This window comes from Macaca thibetana, chromosome 12, assembly GCF_024542745.1.
Source record: "Macaca thibetana thibetana isolate TM-01 chromosome 12, ASM2454274v1, whole genome shotgun sequence".
NCBI lineage: Eukaryota > Metazoa > Chordata > Mammalia > Primates > Cercopithecidae > Macaca > Macaca thibetana.
This window is the reverse complement of record NC_065589.1, coordinates 5,994,748-6,016,431: the sequence shown is the minus strand read 5'-3', so window position 1 is coordinate 6,016,431 and position 21,684 is coordinate 5,994,748.

Genomic DNA, 21,684 nt, shown 5'->3' with positions numbered 1-21,684 from the left:
AGAGGAGAGTCGAGTCTGGGAAGGGCACCCAGCTGGTCTTTGCAGTGATGCAGTGTGAGTTCTCATGGCCGGTGGCCACTCTTCCCTGGATGTGCTCCCATTTGGTCTCTAAGTGAGGGACACAGGACTGGACGCGGGGCTTCAGCAGTGGGCAGGCAGATGAGAATTCATGTAATGCCTGGTTCAGGGTGTGGCTCTGGAATAAGGCAGGCTTGGGTTTGAATCTCAACTTTCCCCCTAACCAATATCATGGCAAACAGCATCTATGGTTACGACAAATGAAGCCCGTGAAAATCAGTTGATTGCGTTGGCTCGGTACTCTGTGTGTCCTGGCCCCCACATCAGTGTTCCTTAATCGTTTTTATTTTTCAAGGCACAAACTCCTTTCAAAGCCTGATTAAAGCTTTGCATGCTCTCCCTGCAAAACCCCACTCATACATTTTTCAAGGAATTTCAGAGGTTTTACGGATGTCGGTGTTGAGAATCTCTACCCTTGCCTTGAGGACAGGACTGCTTTTGTGACTCCCATCTTATCTGTCATTGTGCCATGTACAGGTATAATCCTACACAAATGCTTTAAAATTAGAGTTTGCAAAACTAGCATTGTGATATGCAAGGCATCCTATGCATAGACAAAAACTAAAACCACCATACAAGGCAAGTTGGGATAACGGGAAATTTAAGTTGGGCGGTAGAGAAGAAGAGATCGTTAAATTCATGTTTCCATTCTTAGGTGTGATCGCAGCACTGCAGTCACCTAGGGGAAGATCCTCGTTCTCAGGGTGGAACTGTCAATGCTGTAGCTCCATGCCCCTGGGGTCTTACGGCTTTCTAGGTCCCCACTAGGAGTGGATCATTTCCCTGGCTGACTCCTGTGAGTGGTCAGTGAGAATCACTTTGCTCTATTCAATCTTCCCTTAACTTTGACCCTCAAATCCCTAAGCTCTAAGGAAGAAGACTTTACTTCTTTCATAAGAAGTCGAGAGTTTCCCTAAACCCTCCTGGCCAAGCTACAAATACTTTCTGAGCTGATGGGTTTCCAGCTCGTAAATGGCCTTTGCAATGGAGTCGGTCTTTCTTGCCATGTTTCCAAACCAAGCATCATTTCTTTACTTTCTTGATGGGAGTTGGATCGGGTGTACCAGGATCAGGCATTCTGAATTCTCAAATATCTTGGGACTGATTCTTCCGTAAAAGGCTGTGGGCATGTGAAAAAGGTAAACACCGGGGAAGTTAGGAGACTGGGGTCTGAATGAACTTATTCTGTGACCTTGGACAAAACATTTGATTTCCTGGGGCCTCTGTGTCCTTGGAGGTTGCCTAAGGTCAGTGCACTCAACGCCTCTCAGTGAGTGGTAAACATGTTTGAGTCACTCGTGGAACATGACAACCAAACAGAAATCCCAAACTCCCAAACACGTGTCCACTTCCACTCCTGGAAGCCCTTAATCAGCAGGCCTGGGGTGGGGCCCGGTCTAGGGGGTGCTTTTTAAAAAGTCTGCATAATATTCTGATGTACACTTCTGTGGGGGAACCATGGAGCGACATGACGTCCAACACAGCTCCTGCCAGAGGAGAGGCTGTTAAGTGGCTTCCAACACAAGCTGAGGTTCAGAAATACAACTCTGTGAGGCTGACTCAGTGTTGGGGCCATTCACATTCTTCCCGGATGAGGTCGCGTCAGGCAGCACTCTTTTCTCCTCCACCCGTAGCTCCCAGACGTGGGGTGCCTCCCTCCAGCTGAGGGAGGGAGTGTTTTCACGCATGCTGGCTGGCCCTGTGCCTTCTGAGGGGTCGTTTGAACCCGAGTGCTGCAGTCAAGGCAAAGGAGTGCCTGGAATGACGGATGAGGTGGGTTTCAAAGAAGCCTGTTTTCAGCCTGAGAGGGGCTGCCTTCTGTCTCTGAGTTTCCCTGGAGTGCTGAGTCATGAGGCTCTGGCTGCCAGATTTCACAACCGGTATCTGAGTTCCCTAGAATCACCCCCCTTCCAAGAAGAAGCCAAGGCTTGACCTAGCCATGCTTTTTGTGTGTTAAACACTAAGCTGATGCTTCCCCCCTAAAAATGAGAATTAACAGCCTGGGAGTGTCACAGGCTGGTTTTCCTAAGAATTATATGGATTTTGGACCTTGTTTCTTTTAAGGTTCACACCTTAAAATATGGTAACCCAAGCAATGAATTGCCTCAGAACACATTCATGCAGTCCCTGGTTGTCCCCTGCCCAGCATCTCGAACAAACACTGAATACCTTCCTTCTGGGCTCTTCTTTCTGAGAAGCCCAGGTGAAGGGGCACTGATGCCTCAGTTGGGAGGGACTCCGTATTTGACTGGGTTGCATGTCCTGTAAACTGGCCGCAGTTCTCCTCATGTTACCATGGTCCCCTGGCCACCACTGTCTTCCATGGCCCCTGGAAAGGAGTATTTCTGGCCCCTTGATCTCCTGAATGACACCAGGCAACCCACCTGTGCACTCCAGGTACCATCTCTCCACATCAGTTGTGCTTCCAGACTCAGTCCTCCTGAACAGTTCACGCTGCAGCCTATGAGAAAGCAGAGTAAAATGTTATTTTCAAACACTCACAAAGTATGTGTAGTGGATTGTATGGTGGTCCCTCTGAAAAAATATCTTCACATCCTAGTCCCCAGGACCTGTGAATATTACCATATTTGGAAAAAGAATCTTTGCAGCTATAATTAAGCTGAAGATCACAAATGACAAGTGGTATGGTTTGAATGTGTCCCTCAAAAAGCATGTGCTGGAACACCTTCTGCCATGGGCTGATACAGCAAGAAGGTCCTCACAAGATGCAGACTCCTTGACCTTGGGCTTCCCAGCCTCCAGAACTTGAGAAATAAACTTCTTTTCTCTACCAATTACCCAGTTTGTGGTATTCTGCTATCGCAGATGAGAACTGACTAAGACAAGTATCCTAATAAGAGGCACATAGAGGGGAGACACAGAGGACAAGGCAATGTGACTGTGGAGGGTAGAGATGGAAGTGATGAGACCACAAGTCCAGGAATGCCTGGAGTTATCAGAGCTGGAGGGGTAAGGAAGGACTCTCCTGTAGTGCCTTTGCGGGGAGCACTGCCCTGCAGACACTTTGATTTCAGACTTCCAGCCTCCAAAAATGTGACACTTTCTGCTGTTTTAAGCCACCCAGTTTGTGGTCATTTATTATGGCAGCCAAAATAAACTACCACAGCACACATGCGAACACACATGTGAGCACACACATACACACACACCCACAGACAGACACACATGAGGCAGCTGTGAGCACAGAGGACTCTTGGAGGAAAGCAGAGGACACCTTGAGAGTAGTTGACACTGCAGCGGCCGACTGATACCCCGACCCACATCCTCCCTTGATACCCACATCATTTCCATCCAGGCCCTGCTTCTCGCCCAGAAGCCATCCACCATTCAGCTCGGTCTCCAGGTCACTGCCCCAGGAGGTACTGCTCTCAGTTCTGTGCCCCAACAGACCCACACTGCAGGAGGCTGTCAGTGGACCTTCCCAAGGCAATCCCCACCTCAGGCAGCTGAGCTCTGCCTCCCTGCTGGCCAGGGTTCAGGTGCTCCTCATCTGGCCCTCTGCTTGCTCGAGGGCCTGTCTTCATTGACATTCAGCTCTGCTAGGCTGTTCCATCTTGCCCCCATGACCACAGGCAGCCCCTGAGCCGTTCAACTCTGCTCCTTCCAAACCTGTGCGTGATTGCATTTTGTCATGGACTGTGCGTCCCTGTCACAGGAGCCTTGGACAAAGATGTTTTACTTTTTTTTCTCCTGGAAATACACTCCAGGAATCCTTTCTTCATCATTTGGAATTTAAAGATGATTTGAGCCATTTTGGATTTAAATAAAGAGAGTCCTGAGGACTTTTTTTTTGAGACAGAGTCTCACACTCAGGCTGGTGTGCAGTGGCGCAGTCTCAGCTCACCGCAACGTCTGCCTCCTGGGTTCAAGTGATTCTCCTGCCTCAGCCTCCTGAATACCTGGGACTACAGGCACCTGCCACCACACCCAATTAACTTTTGTATTTTTAGTAGAGATGGGGTTTCACCATGTTGGCCAGGCTGGTCTTGAACTCCTGACCTCAAGTTACCCGCCCACCTCAGCCTCCTGAAGTGCTGGGATTACAGGCATGTGCCACCATATCTGGCCACTGAGGACTTTCTGTAAGCCTTTTTCATGCATGTGTGTCAACTTTGAGCCTGTTTATTTTGGAGAGTATGCTGAAGTCGGTTTTTCCTTTTTCACAGAAAGGTCTTCAGCACATCAATACTGTGAATTATCTATCATTAACATTGCTCTGAGGGTAAAAATTCTATATTCTGTGTAAATTTTCATAGTGATTATGAATATGTTTAAAATATAAATACACTTTCTAGAGATGCACCAATCATGCTTTGTGTCACTATTTTATCTCTTAACACTTGGAGTTTGATATTCCCTGGAATGGTATTTTCTTTTAATTTAGCTTTGATAAGATAGAGTCCCATATAAAACAAATATGCCTAAATAAATATAAAGAGGTAAACAGTTCATGACTTTGCGAGGGCCAGATAATGAGACTATCTCTTTTTTATCTTCGCATAAACTCTTACCATGACCTTGCATGGAGAGGTGGACACTTCAGCTTTCGCTTTCTCTCTGCTTCTTTGTAAGATTGTATGAAGTCTTGTTTCCAGCAGGATAAATCAGTTAGCCTCACTATGTGCCTCCTGTCTAAAGGGCAATGGGGATTCTTTTCATTCCAGCTGGAAATTTATCTTCTGATTTTCTGTGTACACTAAATACATTCCCTCCATCTCCTTTCCCATCCATCATGGTGGAACGTTGCAGAGATGGGATCTGATGGGGAAGGTCAGATGGAACACTTGTTGGACACACTGCTTTTGTCAAGTAATAACCAGAGAGAAAATAATTGAAAGAAGACAGATAACTCATTACTAATTATAGAGTAGGGCCATTGTGGCTTCAGATGTAGAGTTCAAGCTAAGAATATGTGGAAACCAAGTAATATTTTTAAAAGAGCATGTTTACGTGTTAGACATGGTTCGTATGTTCTGTTAGACTTCAGAATTGTAAGCCATCAAGGAGAGGCTACAAGAGACCCAAAATAATTTTACTTTGCATCATGGGTAGTTTCACTCTCAAAATAAAATCTTCCTAGTCATGATGTCATTGAATTACTAATTAAAGCAATAATATCACCATTTTGTAATACTCTAAAAATATTATTATTAGAAGACTAAAGCTGGTGGGACTCACTGGATGACTTTGGGCTGACAGCAGGGTCTTGAGATAAACAGCCAGAGTTGGCATTTGAGGCCAATGGGCATCAAGTCACGGCAGTGAATCCTTGGGTGGCAGAGGTGGTGGTTGCGGACGGACTGATGTACACGCATGGGAAAACGCACACTGCCTCTCCTCTAGCCCCTTCCTGAGGCATGTCTAGCTCATGCCAGGACATTTTGATAATATTAGTGTTTTGTAATTTGTTTATTCTGTTTTTCTCTCCAGCTTTCAGGAAACTCAGAGCTAAATTTAGTGTTCATGAGTAAGAATTATTTCACATCAATTAGCTTCCTCTGATGAATAAGGTGGCCTCTCTTCTGCTTTGACTCTTAATCCCCTGTTACATTTTGGAAGTATGTGGGGACGCCAGAGCCCAGCTAGGGATCAGACTTTATGTTCCAAAGAAGAGGAGTGGAGAGGAGCAAGGTTGGATGAAGAGCTTGGGGCAGCCTGGGCTGGTGGAGAAAGGTCAAGGTCCAGAAGAGGTAAGGAGTTCTGCAGGGAGCCTCCGCGAATCTCCCCAGGTGCCTGCAGCTCCTCTCACATGCCCTCCCGACCCCTCGCGGTGTCCCTGCATCCACCCAACAGGATGACAAATGGAGACAGCCATCCTTCTCCCTGCAGAGGGGCCAGTTGCCTCTCTGATGAACCCTGCTGGGCTGGACTGGAGCTTAAACCTAAAATAATGTGCAGTTTTATTAACAAATTCTAGAAAGGTTTTATATGTATTCATAGTGGGAGATAAGGTGAGTAAAATAACCCTTTGCCCATAATTCTTCTGAAGCATCTGTTTTCCAAATATTGTTTTACCCAGAGGGTGCCACCTTCAAATAGCTGAAGCAACTTCTGAGAGGGCCCGGCTGTCAAAATTGAGTTTAATGCATGAATTGTAGCTTCACCCTGCAAACAAAATCCATTCTACTGGAATTCTTTACTTAATGTCTGTATTTTTTTAAACGGCTTTTACTAAATGTGGTCCAGAATGACTTGCTTTAGAATCATCTAGAAATCTGCAGACCTGAAGGGAGGACCTGTTCTATAACTGCTTAACTAGAAACGCTCAGGATAGAGCATGGGCCTAACAGGTTCTGCAAAGATACTCAGGCAAAATAAAGTTTGAGACCCACTATATTAAGGGTTGGCAAACATTTTCCTTTAAAGGGCCGGATAGTGAATATTTTAGGTTTTGTGAGCCATAAGTCTCTGTGCCAACTATTCAACTCGCCATAGACGATGCATAGATGGATGGGCGTGGCTGTGTTCCAATAAAACTTTATTTACAAAAATAGATGGTGGAGCTGAATGTGGCCCACACCCTACAATTTGCCAATGCCTGCACCAGAGAGTGAGTTTAGAGAGTGGAACTGTATCTGTTTTGTTTGCTACTGTCAGAAACCAGCAAAGTCTGTATTATGAAATCATCACTTGGTAAACACTGATTAAATGCATAAATCAATGAATACTTACAATAGACACTGATATTCAAGGTTTCCTTTAATTCACGTAACGTAAAATTCACTGTTTTTGGTGTACAGTTCTATGAATTTTGGCAAATTAGTAGTGTCATGTGACTACCATTGTCATCAGGATGTGGAGCAGATCCACTCCACCTGGAATTGGTTCCCTGTATGGTAGTCTCATACCATACTGATCTGTTCTCTGTCCCTGTGGTTTAGCCTTTGCCAGAAGGTCAAATAAATGGAACAATAGAGCCCTCAGTATTTTAAGTCTGGCTTCTTTCATTTAGTTTAGTGTATTTGTGGTTCTTCTGTGTTGTTCATGTATCAGTGAACTGAGTAGAATTTCATTGAATATCACCGTTTTTTTTTTACCCATTCCTCAGTTGAGGGGTATTTTGGTTGTTTCCAGTTTGAGGCAATTACAAATAAAGTCAACTTCATGTGCAGATACTTTTGTGGACGTGTGTTTTCATTTACCTTGGGTAAGTACCTAGGAGTGGATTGCTGAGTTGTATAGTAAGTGTATGTTAAACTTTATTAGAAATGGTTAGACTATGTATTAGTCCATTTTCACGCTGCTGTAAACACATACAATTTATAAAGGAAAGAGGTTTACTTGTCTCAGTTCCACAGGGCTGGGGTGGCCTTAGGAAACTTACAGTCATGGTAGAAGGTGAAAAGGAAGAAAGGCACCTTGTTCACAAGGCGCCAGGAAGGAGAAGTGCTGAGCAAAGTGGGAAGAGCCCCTTATAAAACCATCAGATCTCATGAGAACGCAATCACTATCACCAGAACAGCATGTGGGGGAACTGCCCTTGTGATTCAATTACCTCCACATGGTCTCTCCCTTGACATGTGGGGATTATGGAGATTATGGGGGTTATAATTTGAGATGAGATTTGGGTGGGGACACAAAACCTAACCATATCAGACTGCTGTCCAAAGCTGTCCTACTCTGTGTACCTCCAGGCAATGCTTGAGCGTTCTAGTTGTTCTGCATTCATGCCAGCATTCAATAGTGTTATTTTTAAATATTATTCTAACAAGTATGTTACAGTATCTCCTTGTGGTTTTAATTTGCATATTATTAATGAGTAATGATTTTGAGTATCTTTTCATAGGCTTGTTTGCCATCTGTATATTTTCTTTGGTGAAGTATCTTTTAAAATTTGGTCCATTTTTAAAAAATTGAGTTTTCTGTTGAGTTTCAAGAGTTGTTTATATATTCTTGGTACAAGTTTATTGTCAGTTTTGTGATTTGCAAATATTTTCTCTCAGTAGGTAGCTCGTCTTCCCAATATTTATTATAGAACAAAGATTTTTAAATTTTGATGACGTCTAATTTATCATTTGTTTTCCTTTATGGATTGTGCTTTCTCTGTCTTATCTAAGAAATCTTTGCCCATCACAAAGGCTTTATAATTTTACATTTAGGTCTATAATCCATGTCTAGTTAAATTTTATATAAGGTATGAGATATAGGTCAAGATTTTTGCTTTTGCATGTGGAAGTCCAATTTTAAAATCCATTTGTTGAAAAGAGTATCCTTTCTTCATTGAATTGCCTTTGTGTGTTTGTTGAAAATTAATTGGCTATATTGTGGGTGGTTGATTTTTGAACTCTCTGTTCTGCTTCATTGGTCTGCATATCTGTTCTTTCACCAATACTGAACCATCTTGATTACCATAGTTTTATAACAACTCTTGAAATCAGGTAATCTGAGTTCTCCAACTTCGTTATTTTTCAGAATTATCCTGGCTATTCTAGTTCCTTTGCCTTTTCATATAAATTTTAAAATCAGCTTGTCAATGTCTACAAAAAAAAAAGCCTTGCTGGGATTTTAATTGGCATTACATTGAATCTATACATCAAAATGGGAAGAATTAATCCTTTAACAATATTGAGTCTTCCAATCCATGATCACAGAATGTGTCTCTAATTATTTAGGTCCTTTGCGATCTCTTTCCTAAGTGTTTTATAGTCTTCTGCATACAGATCCTGAACATATTTTGTTACATTTATATGTTAGTACTTAACTGAGTGAGGAGGGAAAAAAGTGCTATTGTAAATGGTATTTTCTTAATTTCAAGTTCTAATTGTTCATTATTAGTATATAGGACATCAGTTGACTTTTTCTATTGACCTTTTATCCTGTGATCTTTCTCTTGTGTAACTTGTGTTTCTTTTAATTCTTTTTCTTACATTATTGCACTAGTTAGGATTTCTAGTATGATGTTGAATAGGATTGATGAGAGAGAACATCCTTGTCTATTTTTTATATTAGGGGGAAAGCATTTAGTAGTTGATTATTAAGCTTGATGTTAGCTGTAATTTGTTTTATATACCTTTATTAGGTTAATGAAGTTTTCAAGTGTTGAATGCGTTTTGTTTTGCATTCATTATTGAGATCATTTGGATTTTCTTATCCAGGCTGTTCATATGATAAATTATATTACTGATTTATGAATGTTGAACCAGCCTTATGTTCCTTAATGGAGTTCACTTGGTCTTGATGTATTTATCCTTTTTATATATTGTTAGATTTGATTTTCTAAATTATTAAATATTTTTGCTTATGAGAAATATTGGCATGTAGTTTTCTTGTTGGTGTAACATCTTTGTGTGCTTTGGGGATTATGATACTTCTGGATCCATAAGGGAATTTGGGAGTGTTCTCCTCTTCTACTTACTGGAAGAGTCTGTAGAGAATTGGTATTATTTCCTCCTTAAATGTTTGGTAACATTCAGCAGTGAAACTCTCTGGGTCTGGTACTTTCTTTTTTGGAAGGTTATTAGTTGTTGATTCAATTTCTCTAAAAGATATATGGCTACTTAGTTTACTGAATTTTACTTAAGTGAGTGTTGGTAGTTTGTGCTTTTTAAGGAATTGGCCTATTTCGTTTCTCATTAAATTTATGAACATGGAGTTTTTCCATAGTATTCTCTTACTGTCTTTTAGTGTTCATGGGATTGGTAGTAATTACCCCCTTAATTCTTTTTTTTTTTTTTTTTTTTTTTTTTTTTTTTTTTAGACAGAGTCATACTCTGTTGCCCAGGCTGGAGTGCAGTGGCATGATCTTAGCTCACTGCAACCTCTGCTTCCCGGGTTCAAGTGATTCTCATGCCTCAGCCTCAGCCTCCTGAATAGCTGGGATTACAGGCATGCACCACCACACCTGGCTAATATTTGTATTTTTAGTAGAGATGTGATTTCGTCATGTTGGTCAGGCTGGTCTCGAACTCCTGACCTCAAGTGATCCACCCCCTTGGCCTCCCAAAGTGCTGGGATTATAGGCGTATCTTTTCTTTTTTTCTTGATTAGAGGTTTACCTTTGTTTTTCTTTTTTTCTTTTTATTTTTTTGTCTTCCCAAAGGAAGAGCTTTTGGTTCCATTGATTTTCTCAATTGTTTTCCTGGTTTAAATTTCATTGTTTTCTGCTCTAATTTTTATTATTTCCTTTGTATGATTGCTTTAGGTTTAATTTTCTCTTCTTTCTTTAGTTTCCTAAGGGGGAAGCTTAATTATTGATTTTTTATATATCTATATATGCATATATATATTTAGCATATGCATTTTAATGGTATACATTTCCCTCTAATCACTGCTTTTGATGCATCTCACATTTAAAAAGAAAAAAAAAATAGAGATGAGATTTTGCAGTTTTGCCCAGGCTGGTCTTGAACTCCTGGTCTCAGGTAATTCCTGCCTTGGCCTCCCAAAGTGCTGGGATTACAGGTATGAGCCACCATGCCTGGCCCCCACATTTTTGGTGTTTTCTTTTCTTTCTTTTTTTATTTTGTTCAGAATATTTAAAAAATATCCTCTGTGACTTCTTTGATTCATAGGTTATTAAAAGTGCGCTGTATAACTTCCAAATATTTGAGAATTTTCAAGCTGTTTTTGTGTTATCAATTCAATTTTGTTATGGTCTAAGAATATACTTTGTATGATTTGTATTTTTTGAAAAATTTGTTAAAGCATGTTTTAAACCCCAGAATGTAGTTTATATGGGTGAATCTTTCATGTGCGCTTGAAAATAAGATATATTCTGCTGTTTTTGGATGTCGATTAGGCCACATTGATTGACAGTGCTGTTCAGATCACTTATATCCTTATTGATTTTTTGTCTGCTTTCTTTTCTGATTACTAAGAGGAGTGTTAATGTCTTCAATTTTAACTGAGCATTTATTTCTCCTTTTAGTTCTATGATTTCCTTGCCTCATGAATTTTGACACACTGTTGTTAATTGCACACATATTTAGGATTATTATGTTTTCTCTGATAATTGACAACGTATCATTGTATAATGTTCCTCTTTACCCATGATAATCTTCCTTGTTATGAATTCTGCTTTTAAGTTAATATGGCTACTCTAGCTTTGCTTTAACATTTGCACAGTATATCTTTTCTCCACTTCTCAACTCTTAACTTAAGTTTTTATATTTAAATGGGTTTTCTGTAAGCAACATATAACTGGGTCATTTTTCTTTCTTTTAATTTAGTTCGACAATCTCTGTCTTTTAACTGGTGGGTTTGGACCATTTGTGTTTGAAGTGATAGACATATAGGCCATGCTTACTTCACACAGTTGTGTGGGACTGTAAAAATGACCACAGAAGCTGAAACCATACAAGGTGACTAATAATCAATGGGAAAGTTATGATGGCCTCATAACCTATAAATTTCTTTGTCAGAAGATTAAAAGTTCTCCTTCTGTTGGTTACAAATGTATAGGAAAATGAAAAAAATAGTAAAACTAATATTTATCTAAAACATTAATTTTAAAACGTTAGAAACATCGATAATTCAAATGTCTTATTCTTTATAAAAATTATCAAGAGTAGTTTGAACAATGTTTGCCTCCTTTTTATTATATACCTCACAGTATGTAGTGAACATCTTTTCTATGCCTTGGCGCACTGTCATACTCCTTTCTAAGCTGTAGTCAGCTTCCTACATTTCATCCTTTGCTCATTCTGTGTCATAAACTATCTCTCACAGTTTCCTTAATGTGAAGTTTTATCCTGATCCTAAACTCTAGGACATCTCAGTCCTTTTGGTCACAATCGCTTTCTGCACGTATGTCAGGAAGTTGACCTTCACCAGGTTCCTCTGGCTGGATATCTAGTCTCTCCTAAATGACAGTAGTGTCAGCATTCCCACGGTCAGTTTCTTCTTCTATAACTGCATCCATGTTCAATTTGAATTTTTCTTGAGCGTTATCATTTTCCATTTATTCAATACACCTTCATGTTTCTTGGTCAATTTCCTCTTTTGATAATCCTTTTTTTTTTTTTTTGTATATATCCCATGGTTTTATCACTGGGATATAGGAAAGCAAACAAAACATATGTTGCTGGCTGTGAAGGAACTGAATAATGGACACACAGTGCCCAGTTACCAATAGGCTTTGGAAGAAGTGATGAGATTGGTGGCTGGTTATAATGCACATCTATTATTTATGTAGTGATATGTGGACTGAAGCACTAGCAGTGAAGTTTGTACATTATGAAATTACTCACTGTTAATATACAGTATTTGAACTGTGTTGTTGGGGGAGACCGGCACTGTTGAACCAAATTATTATTGCCTCCTCTCTAGCTTTGGCCCTTCCCTTTGAGCAGCTCCTCACTGAGAATCTGCCTGTGACGGCTCTCCCAGCTGTGATCTACTGTTATTGTAATTGGAGGCCTGATAACACGGTGGCAGAGCGTGGAGAAGGGGAATGTTCTCTACCCTTCGGATTATATTTCAGTCTTTGCCCTACACAGTGGGTCTACATCTCAGGGGCGTGGCCTTTACAACTGTTTCTCTCCCTCTTTCAAGGATGGAACTTCACCCTCTGTTCCCCCCATCCCTGACTGCAGCATTTCTACTCTGTGTCTTTGAAACTCTCTCCCCCATAGTTTAAGGCTTTCTTTTTCTTTTTCATTTTATTCCTTAAGTGATACAGGGGGACTGGAGTGGGGCTGGAGTGGGGTGGAGTTCCCTTTCACTAGTTGGATGGCATGTCATAGTGGCTTTCTGGCAATGTCCTTCCCAAGATGAAGGCTTTTGTTCTGTAAGCAAGAAATTCCTGGTTGGATTACATAACAGTTACTATGTTTTTCCTCTCGTCAAGGCCATGGAAAGAAGGGGATTCCCTCTGGATCCATCTGGATCCTGAAGAAAAACCTGCAAAACACTGTGCTTCCCAGAAACTTCTCCCTTGGTATCTCACATGCAGATTCCACAGTTCATTAAAATTTCTACTTTAATGTTCCTATTGGCTTAGTCAGTGCTTTCTGCTTCACGTAAACAAATCTCACTGCCTGTATCTCCCTGGAGACACTGATGTCTCCAGATGTCAGGATGGTGGTTTGCCTTGAGACCTCAGTTCTCTGATGGGTCCAATAAAAGTTGTTGATTTTCAGTTCATCCAGCTTTTTCTTATGGTAAAGATGGGAATGGTGACTTCCAAGCTCTTTACACATCCAGCAAAACTGTGTTGGAGTTTCCTTCTCAACTTTCTGGTTGTAAGGCCCGCATGGTGCGAAAAGCCCCATGTCGAAGAGTCACTCGCTGCAGGTCAGAACAAATGTGGTTCTGATCAGACCACAAGGCTTCAGTAGTGGCACCTCCACAGTCCCTGGAGGAGCCAGAGCTGTTCCCTGTTGAAGGTAGGGTCTTGGTGTCTCTCCCCAAGGGGCAGGGGAGCATCTACAGGATGCTCAGGCCAGTGGACACAACCTTGGAGGAAGTGGCAGACCTGTCCTCCAAGTGCAGAGTGTCCTTCTCAGCTGATGGTGGCTCCAGCTGGGCCATTACAGTGACCCATGCAGACAGTGATTGGACATTGTTTGGGTGCCAGATGCTGTGCTATGTCCTCTACATGGATGGGCAGGTGTAACTAGCTCCAGATGTGAGTTTACACGCCCTAGGAAACATCAGCCATGACTGCATCTCCTCGACATCTGCTTTCCCCAAATTATGCTCTGCAATCCTGGTTTTGAGAGATGTTACTCAGGGTTATGGAGCTTCGGCATGGAGAAGGGGAAATCTGTTTGAGAAACTAGGCTGCCACTGGAGGACAACTCTGATTCCAAGCCGCTAATCCTTGTCCAGAGCTGGATCCTGGGGCTGAAGATGAAGAAGGCAGGGTCCATGGGGCAGGTCTCCTGGGAACCATTATCACCCTGACATTCCTCTCAAATATCAAAGCAAGGGATCTTCAGCCATGTTCCGTGTTTTCAAAAGTAATTTTTTTGAAACCAAAATTTATTTAACTAATCTTATAACCAGAGTAAATTCAGCCCTTGGTAAAGAGAAATAAACTTTGAATTTCAAATACCCTCAATTGGGAGACAGCTCACATAAATTTCTCACTATGGGTCATGTTATGGGGCTTTGTTAAAGTCCAACAACTGAAACGCTATTCTTCTACTGGCTGGAAACAGAGGAAGGAGAAATAATGCACTCAGGAAATTTGCTTTTAAATAAGCTGCGTTTATAAAACACTATCCTAAGAGTCATCATTCCACTGAGCTTCCATTTGAGAATTTGTACAACCATTGAACTATTGTATTGAAACTGAATTAGGAGAAAATTTAATTTTCCTTTATAAGAGAGACAAAATTTTAGTGTTAGTGGATCAATAGGAGATGTTATTAAATAGCAATAACAAAATGCTATAGCAGCATCTAGAAATCAAATAAGATGGAAATGATGTACTAATAATATTCACATTTACATAATGTACAGTTATTAAACATTATCCTAAAAGTTATACTCCTAGCAAGTCTCCGCTTAAGATGTTGTACAATTACCTAAATAATATAGGTAAAACCAGGAAATAAACATTTCAAAATTATTTTAGAAGGAAGGCAAAATCAAATTCTTGCTGTTTTTTAAGATTTTTTTAGTGGACTTGTTAACAACAATAAAGATATTATAATTATACTACCTACAAATAAAATAAAATGGGATCAATTAATTTATATCAGTCAAATGTAAATAATCTATAGTTAGAAAACATTGTCTAAGAATAATGAAATCCTATCAAGTTTACATTTGGGCCGGTAAACACCAACAGCAATAAACTAAAAGAAAAAAAAATCAAAATTAGTAGAGAGAAAAGCATCTTGCTATGGTTCTGAACTTCAGAAGTGGGCTCATTGGAAGGCGGTGGCCACTCAGAGGAGACTCTCCTGCTGTCGGGCTGTGTGGACAGTGCTCGGTATGGACATATTTCTTTGCCCCTCAGTGGAGGAGGTTCAGGGCTATGGCTTCCTTCAAGGGGAAGATTCCTAGGCAGTGCCATCCAACCTTTCCTGAATTAGGGGAAGGACAGAATCCTCTTCCCAGGAGCTGACCCCCGGGCCCCTCAGACCCTCTGATGTCTGACAAGGGAACAAGGAGAGGATGGAGCTGGGTCAGCGCACTCCTTCCCTGCGGAAGAGTTGGATTAGGGCAGCCCAGGGGTACCCTGATCCCATGGGAGGGTTTGATCAAGGTGGCCCAGGGGCACCCCATTCCTGTGGGAGGGTTGGATCAGGGTGGCTCCAAGAACACCCCTTACCATGGGAAGGTTGGATCAAGGCAACCCAGTGACGTCCCAATCCCATGGGAAAGTTGAGTCAGTGCAGCCCGAGGATACCCAGTTCCCATGGGAAGGTTGGATCAGGGTGGCTCCAGAAACACCCCTTTAACATGGGAGGGTTGGATCAAGGTGGCCTAGGGGCACCCTGTTCCCACGGGAGGGTTGGGTTAGGTCACCCCAGGGGCACCTCTTTGCCATGGGAAGGTTGGACCAAGGCAGCCCAGTGACACCCGCATCCCATGGGAAGGTCGTATTAGGGCAGTCCAAAGGTCCTACTCTGTTCCCATGGGAGAGTTGGATTACGGTGGCCCAGGCATACTCTGTTCTCATGAAAGGGTTGGATCAAAGCAGCCTAAGGACACACTGATCCTGTGGGAGGGTTGGGTCAAGGCAGCCTGGTTGAGGGGCACAGGGATCGAAGTTTGCCATCTGGTGCAGTCACTGAGTAGGGCTGAGGGTGTCTGGTGGAGGCTCTCATTCTTGGGCCGGATCCTGGGAGGGGCTGCACCTTGGGCCCTGGGCCCTGACCCCCACCCACTGTGGCCTGGTGTTCCTGCTCCTCTGGGTCCCATCATCCCCATGGCCCTCTGCTGACAGCCCCACGGCAGCATCAGGGATGTGAGGATGCCTCAGGAGCCCCTCGATCCTTCCTCCATAATTTATCTCAGAGCGCATTTTATTTCTCAGGCTGTGCAGGTCTCTCAGCCAAAAGCGCTCTCAACTCATTCACAAGAGCTTTTCTTGCAGGGAAAATAAACTGTCTTCCATGGTGGCCAGGGATTCTCTCCAGTGTTTCTGGAGAATTTGGCTTGCGTGTCATGCGTCCAGGTTTTGCCTGTGTGGTGATCTTGCCATGTGCCCTGGAGAGAGTCCCCTCTGCCCTCACGGGGCAAAGACTCTCCATCAGTATCTGCTGAACACTCTCCTTGGTGCAGGTCAGGGGAACTGGGGGCTGGGGGGATGTAATGTTTCTGGAGAGCTGAGCCTCCCTCTACTGACCCTGATTTTCTGATGTCGGCAAAGCAGTCAAAAGTGTGGGAATTTCTCAGGATCTTTAATGGCATCGATTTTATCTTGTGCAATTACTTCTTTCTTCTTCAAGAGTTTTAAAATTGGCATTTAACTCTGTTGCCTCCATTGTCTCTTTGGAATCCCTTTTGATTTATCTTCCATGTGGTCTCTGTTTCCAATCCAATTCTGAGCTTCTGCCACTCTCTGCGGTGTCCCCTCTGTCTCTCCTCTTCCGTAGGTGTCCACTCACTGGCTCATGCTCCCCCTCTTTAGGGGTTTCTAACATTCTTTCTGCTGTAGGACAAGTTTCTTCCCTCTCCCCTTTGCTCCTTGAGCTCAAATCATGCAAGGTCTTTTAGGCACGTCAGCAATGTTGGGTTTTATCCAAAGGGCAGTAGGAAGCCACCCCAGGGTTGTGGCAGGAAGATGATCTGATTGGATAGGAGTCTAAACGGACCATTCTGACTGTCCTATGGACATCAAACCTGCGTGGATAAGAATGGGAGGAGAGAGACCCAGCATGAGTTTATTGTGGAGGCCTGGACAGGGGAGGTAGCAGAGGAGATGAAGGAGGTGGCCAGGGTCAAGATAATTTTGGAAGTAGAAATGATGGGTCTTAGTAGTGGTGTGTCAGTGGAGGTTGAGTCCAGGGAGGCTGGCTGAGGTTGGCCAGTTAGAAAGGAGGGAATAGGATGCAGAATGAAGAGGAAGTCTGGGGAGAGGAAAGGAGGGGAAATCCTGAATGTCCTACTTACACCAATATACTAGACTTGGATTATCTCTGAACTCTCAGGGAGAGAAAGAAAATGAACCCAGTTGGAAGGAAGCTTGCCTGCCTTGCCTTTCCTTCCTTCCTTCCTTCCTTCCTTTCTTCCTTCCTTTTCCTTCCTTCCTTCCTTTTCCTTTCTTTCTTTTCTTTCTTTCTTTCTTTCTTTCTTTCTTTCTTTCTTTCTTTCTTTCTTTCTTTCTTTCTTTCTTTCTTTCTTTCTTTCTTTCTTTCTTTCTTTCTTTCTTTCTTTCTTTCTTTCTTTCTTTCTTTCTCTTTCTTTCCTTTCTTTCTTTTTTCTTTCTTTCTTTTTTCTTTCTTTTCTTTCTTTCTTTTTCTTTCTTTTTCTTTCTTCTTCCTTTCTTTTTCTTTCTTTCTTCTTCCTTTCTTTCTCTCTCTTTCTTCTTCTTTCTTTCTTTCTCTCTCTCTCTTTCTTCCTTTTTCTTTCTTTTCTTTCTTCTTCCTTTCTCTATCTTTCTTTCCTTTCTTCTTCCTTTGTTTCTTTCTTTCTGTCTGTCTTTTCTTTCTTCCTTTCTCTCTTTCTCTTTCTTTTCTTTCTTCTTCCTTTCTTTCTCTTTCTTTCTTTTCTTTCTTCTTCCTTTCTCTTTCTTTTCTTTCTTCTTTCTTTCTTTCTCTTTCTGTCTTTTTATTCTTCTTCCTTTCTTTCTTTCTCTTTCTTTCTTTCTTTCTTCCTTTCTTTCTCTTTCTTTTCTTTCTTCTTCCTTTCTCTTTCTGTCTTTTCTTCTTCCTTTCTTTCTCTCTTTCTCTCTTTTTCTTTCTTTCTTCTTCCTTCCTTTCTCTTTCTTTCTTTCTTCTTTCCTTTCTTTCTCTTTCTTTCTTTCTTTCTTCTTCCTTTCTTTCTCTCTTTCTTTTCTTTCTTCTTCCTTTCTTTCGTTTTTCTCTTTCTTTCTCTTTCTTTCTTTCTTTCTTTCTTTCTTTCTTTCTTTCTTTCTTTCTTTCTTTCTTTCTTTCTTTCATGTCTCTCTTTCTTTTTTAAGATTCTGTAGTTTTTACTTCAGTACTTTAGCCGTGAGATAAATACAAATTTGCCAGCTTACAGAACAAACAAACAAACAAACAAAAACCTATTAGATCCCAACAGTGGTTTTTATCTCAGTAGACAGGTAACAGCAGATTTAAAGCATGCAGAAAAGAAAACAGAGACAAAGGGGACCTAATAACTCTATAGTTTACAGGTCAACCTTAGGGCTCTTTTTTCAATATAAATGTACACAAAGACCGTATTACTTCCATTTTACTCTGGCAAGTAGAGGTGCCATAAAACCTACAGAGTACTCAAAAGGGGGTCATTCTCCTCATTCTTAGATTATTGGTTTCCCACTTTTTTGTTGTTTAAAAAAATTTTTTTATTATACTTTAAGTTCTGGGATGCATGTGCAGAATGTGTTTGTTATATAGGTATACACGTGCCATGATGGTTTGCTGCACCCATCAATCCGTCATTTACATTAGGTATTTCTCCTAATGCTCTCCCTCCCCTAGCCCCCCGGGAGCTTGCATTTCTTAAGGAAACCAGGGACGTGTGCAGAACTAGTGCTCCATGCTAGGTTGCTCCTGGGAGCAGTGAGGATCCCTTGGTGTGGGGCAGGATTTCTTTCTCCCACTTGTGACCCAGAATGAAAGCTGGTTGGAGGCGGTGGAGGTGGAGTCAGGTGTTGGCATCTCCTTCCCTGGTTCTCATTCACCACTTTTTCCACATCGCCATTTCTTTTCCTTCTCTACATGAGAAGGGAGGAGAGCCCACTGACAGCCTCTTGCATGCTGCCTCCTCTGGCTTATCCCATTTCCCCACTTATGGAGCCTCCTCTGTGGCTGGCTCCTTCTCCAGCTGTGCAGTAGAAAGTGGCATTTTGAAGGGCGTTAAGGAGTGAATGCCATCCTGCTCTGATTATCCACATTTTCTTTGGCAATGCTGGTTGTGCTGGTATCTTTCTGTAGGACTGGTGTAAGTCCCTGCCTGGTGTAAGTCCAAGGTTGCAAGAAAGGTGAGGAGTCTGGCACCAGGTAGGCATGACCTCTTGGGCCACAGTTGGCTGGCCCTGGGGCAGTGCAATCATGTTCCAGGACACAGAGGTCTCTGAGTTGGAATCAGGCAAGAGAGTTAAAGGATGCTCACCCTAGCTTTGCACAGACACACCGTACGGCACACACCCAGCAACATCAGTGGGATAAACATCTGTTTCCATAAGAGTCTGTCTTCAGTTTCACTTAGAGAGCTTTTCTAACCTAATTACGTGTGTCAACTCTGTGGCTGTAATCACTGTTCTTAGGTTAACCTCGGTAAACAGTCAGAGTTAGATGGCTTTATGGGCTGTCTCAGGGAGTCTTTGGGTTACAGCAGACATGACTGATGACTATGTGCTGTAACTGAACTATGCAGTCTGCTGGCCTTTACTATGCACATTAACGGTGACTGAGTCTTGGCACCACCTTGCTGTGTTGGCTCTTGAGTTGCCTTTTATATTAAACGATGCATGATAGCAGACCTGCCTAGCAAATTACAGAATGACCTCAGCTGCTTCCAAGTTAAGAGCGCTTGGTGAGTTTGCTTGAGAGGGAGTCCAGCCATCAGCTCTGAAGTCATTCTTATCTCCCATTGCCCACCCCTCTCCGCCCCCATCCCCAAGCCCTAGGTTAAGTGAAAAGATTAAAAATTGACCCAGTTTGGTCAGCCATCAGGATAAAGCCATGCCCACTGTCTCCTTGAAATTCTTGGGGAATGAATGGGCATTTTTTCCCCTTTATTTCCCCACTCTTTCTAGCTGTTTTTGATCTGGCGTAAGCATGAGGGTGAAACATGAGTGAGAAGGAAGGGGCTTCAGGTTGATTTGGATGTTTATGTTATTTGATGTGTTATGTTAAAGATCATTTCCTAGCCTGACTAGGTTATTAGTGAGTTTCTTTTATGTGTGCTAAGCCATTTCTCTTCCTGATGGTTAGTCCTGACTTTCCCATTTGCTCAATTTTTCTTTTTGCTCTGGAGAATTCTAGTAGAGCATACATTGCAATCCTATGACCATCATTTCATCAAAAGTGGTCATTTTTTAAATGTTGAGGAAGCAGTGACCCTAATGTTTCAAGTCAAGCTACAAAGCTACCTTATTTTTGTTCTTACTGCCACTAAAGATACATCTAAAATTATAAAATAAGTTCAGGACAGTAGGTAAAGTAGAATCAGTTATTTTGGGAGACACTATCAATATTCAACTGCAATAAAAAATTAATGGGTAAAAGCAATTCTGATGTGTAATAAAGATTAGCTTCATTTTATGAGGCAGGCCATTCTCTGGTTGAGAAGAACTGAAGTGAAATAAACCACCTTTCCCTCTTCTGGGAGATCAGAATCTAGCAGTGTTTGATGGTGGGTACAGTGTGTATTTTCTAGAATTCACAGTTGAGTGCATTAGTGTTTGCTGCACTATTTTGCAGTCACCCTTTCTCTTATTTAAAGAAAAAAAAAAGCAAACTAAAATATACTCAAACTCCCCTTTTGCCTTTTACAGAGCCAAAATGTCTGGCTCTCTTGCCAAAAATGTTTTTAACCCTTTGGCATTTATGAGACAAGAGTAAATAAGGTGTGTCGGAGCTCTTAGTTGGGGGGTGTTACATAGGGGAGGGTGCCCTAGAATCTGGAATGCCGGAGATGACTCGCGCTTGCTTGCAAGAACTGTTGTTAAATCTGCAGGTACTGGGAGAGCCAGTTGACTCCACACTGGTAGTTTGGCATTGGCCATGGAGGGAGTATTGATACCACGAAAATCAGCAAGTGCTATCAGTCAGGGCTCCTCCACCCCACTCACCCATGAGGTTGTTAAGTGTCCAGCACATGGCTGCCTAGGCTAGAATAGAATACAGTGAGGAGGTAGATACTCAGCCCTTCTCCATCACTAGGGACTCAGAGGGTAAACGGGTCACTTCAGAGGAAATGCTTTGGAAAACAATAAGGCTTCGGAATGTAGGCCAGGGACTGCAGGGGCTTTGGTTGCTTTCTCATTAGCCTTTGCGTCTGGGACTCTCTCACTCTCACTCTGGTTTTGTTGACTTCTGGGACCAGGGACGTTTCTCGGCTCTGGGTCCTTTTTGTGTGCTCAGAATTACCCAGCATTTGGAACTGAGACAGAGACAAGAGCTCCTGGGACAACAGAAAGTCCTCAGGAGGTGTGAGTGGGAAAGCTGGTTCACACCCAGTCCCCACGCACACCCGTGTGTGCCTCACCGTGAAGGTCCAGGTAGAAAAGCTTGAGGAATGAGAGCAGGGCAGGAGCTTGTTTAAAAGCATTCCTGTTAGTCCTAGCCACTGATCTGAACATATAAAAGAAAATCAAGCCAAACAGATGTTTTCCGGGAGGCCTCAGAGGCAGCCAGTAAGGGAAGGAATTATCTCCTTGAGTTGGTATCCAATGTTGGGCTCCAGGAATGAAATTTCACAATGCATTGGACGTGGATGGCATGGTCTTTCTTCCTGTGGATTTAGGAATTCGTTTCAGGCTAAAATGGGATGCTTTGAAATCTCAGGTCAGACTTTCCTCTAGACTCTTAAACC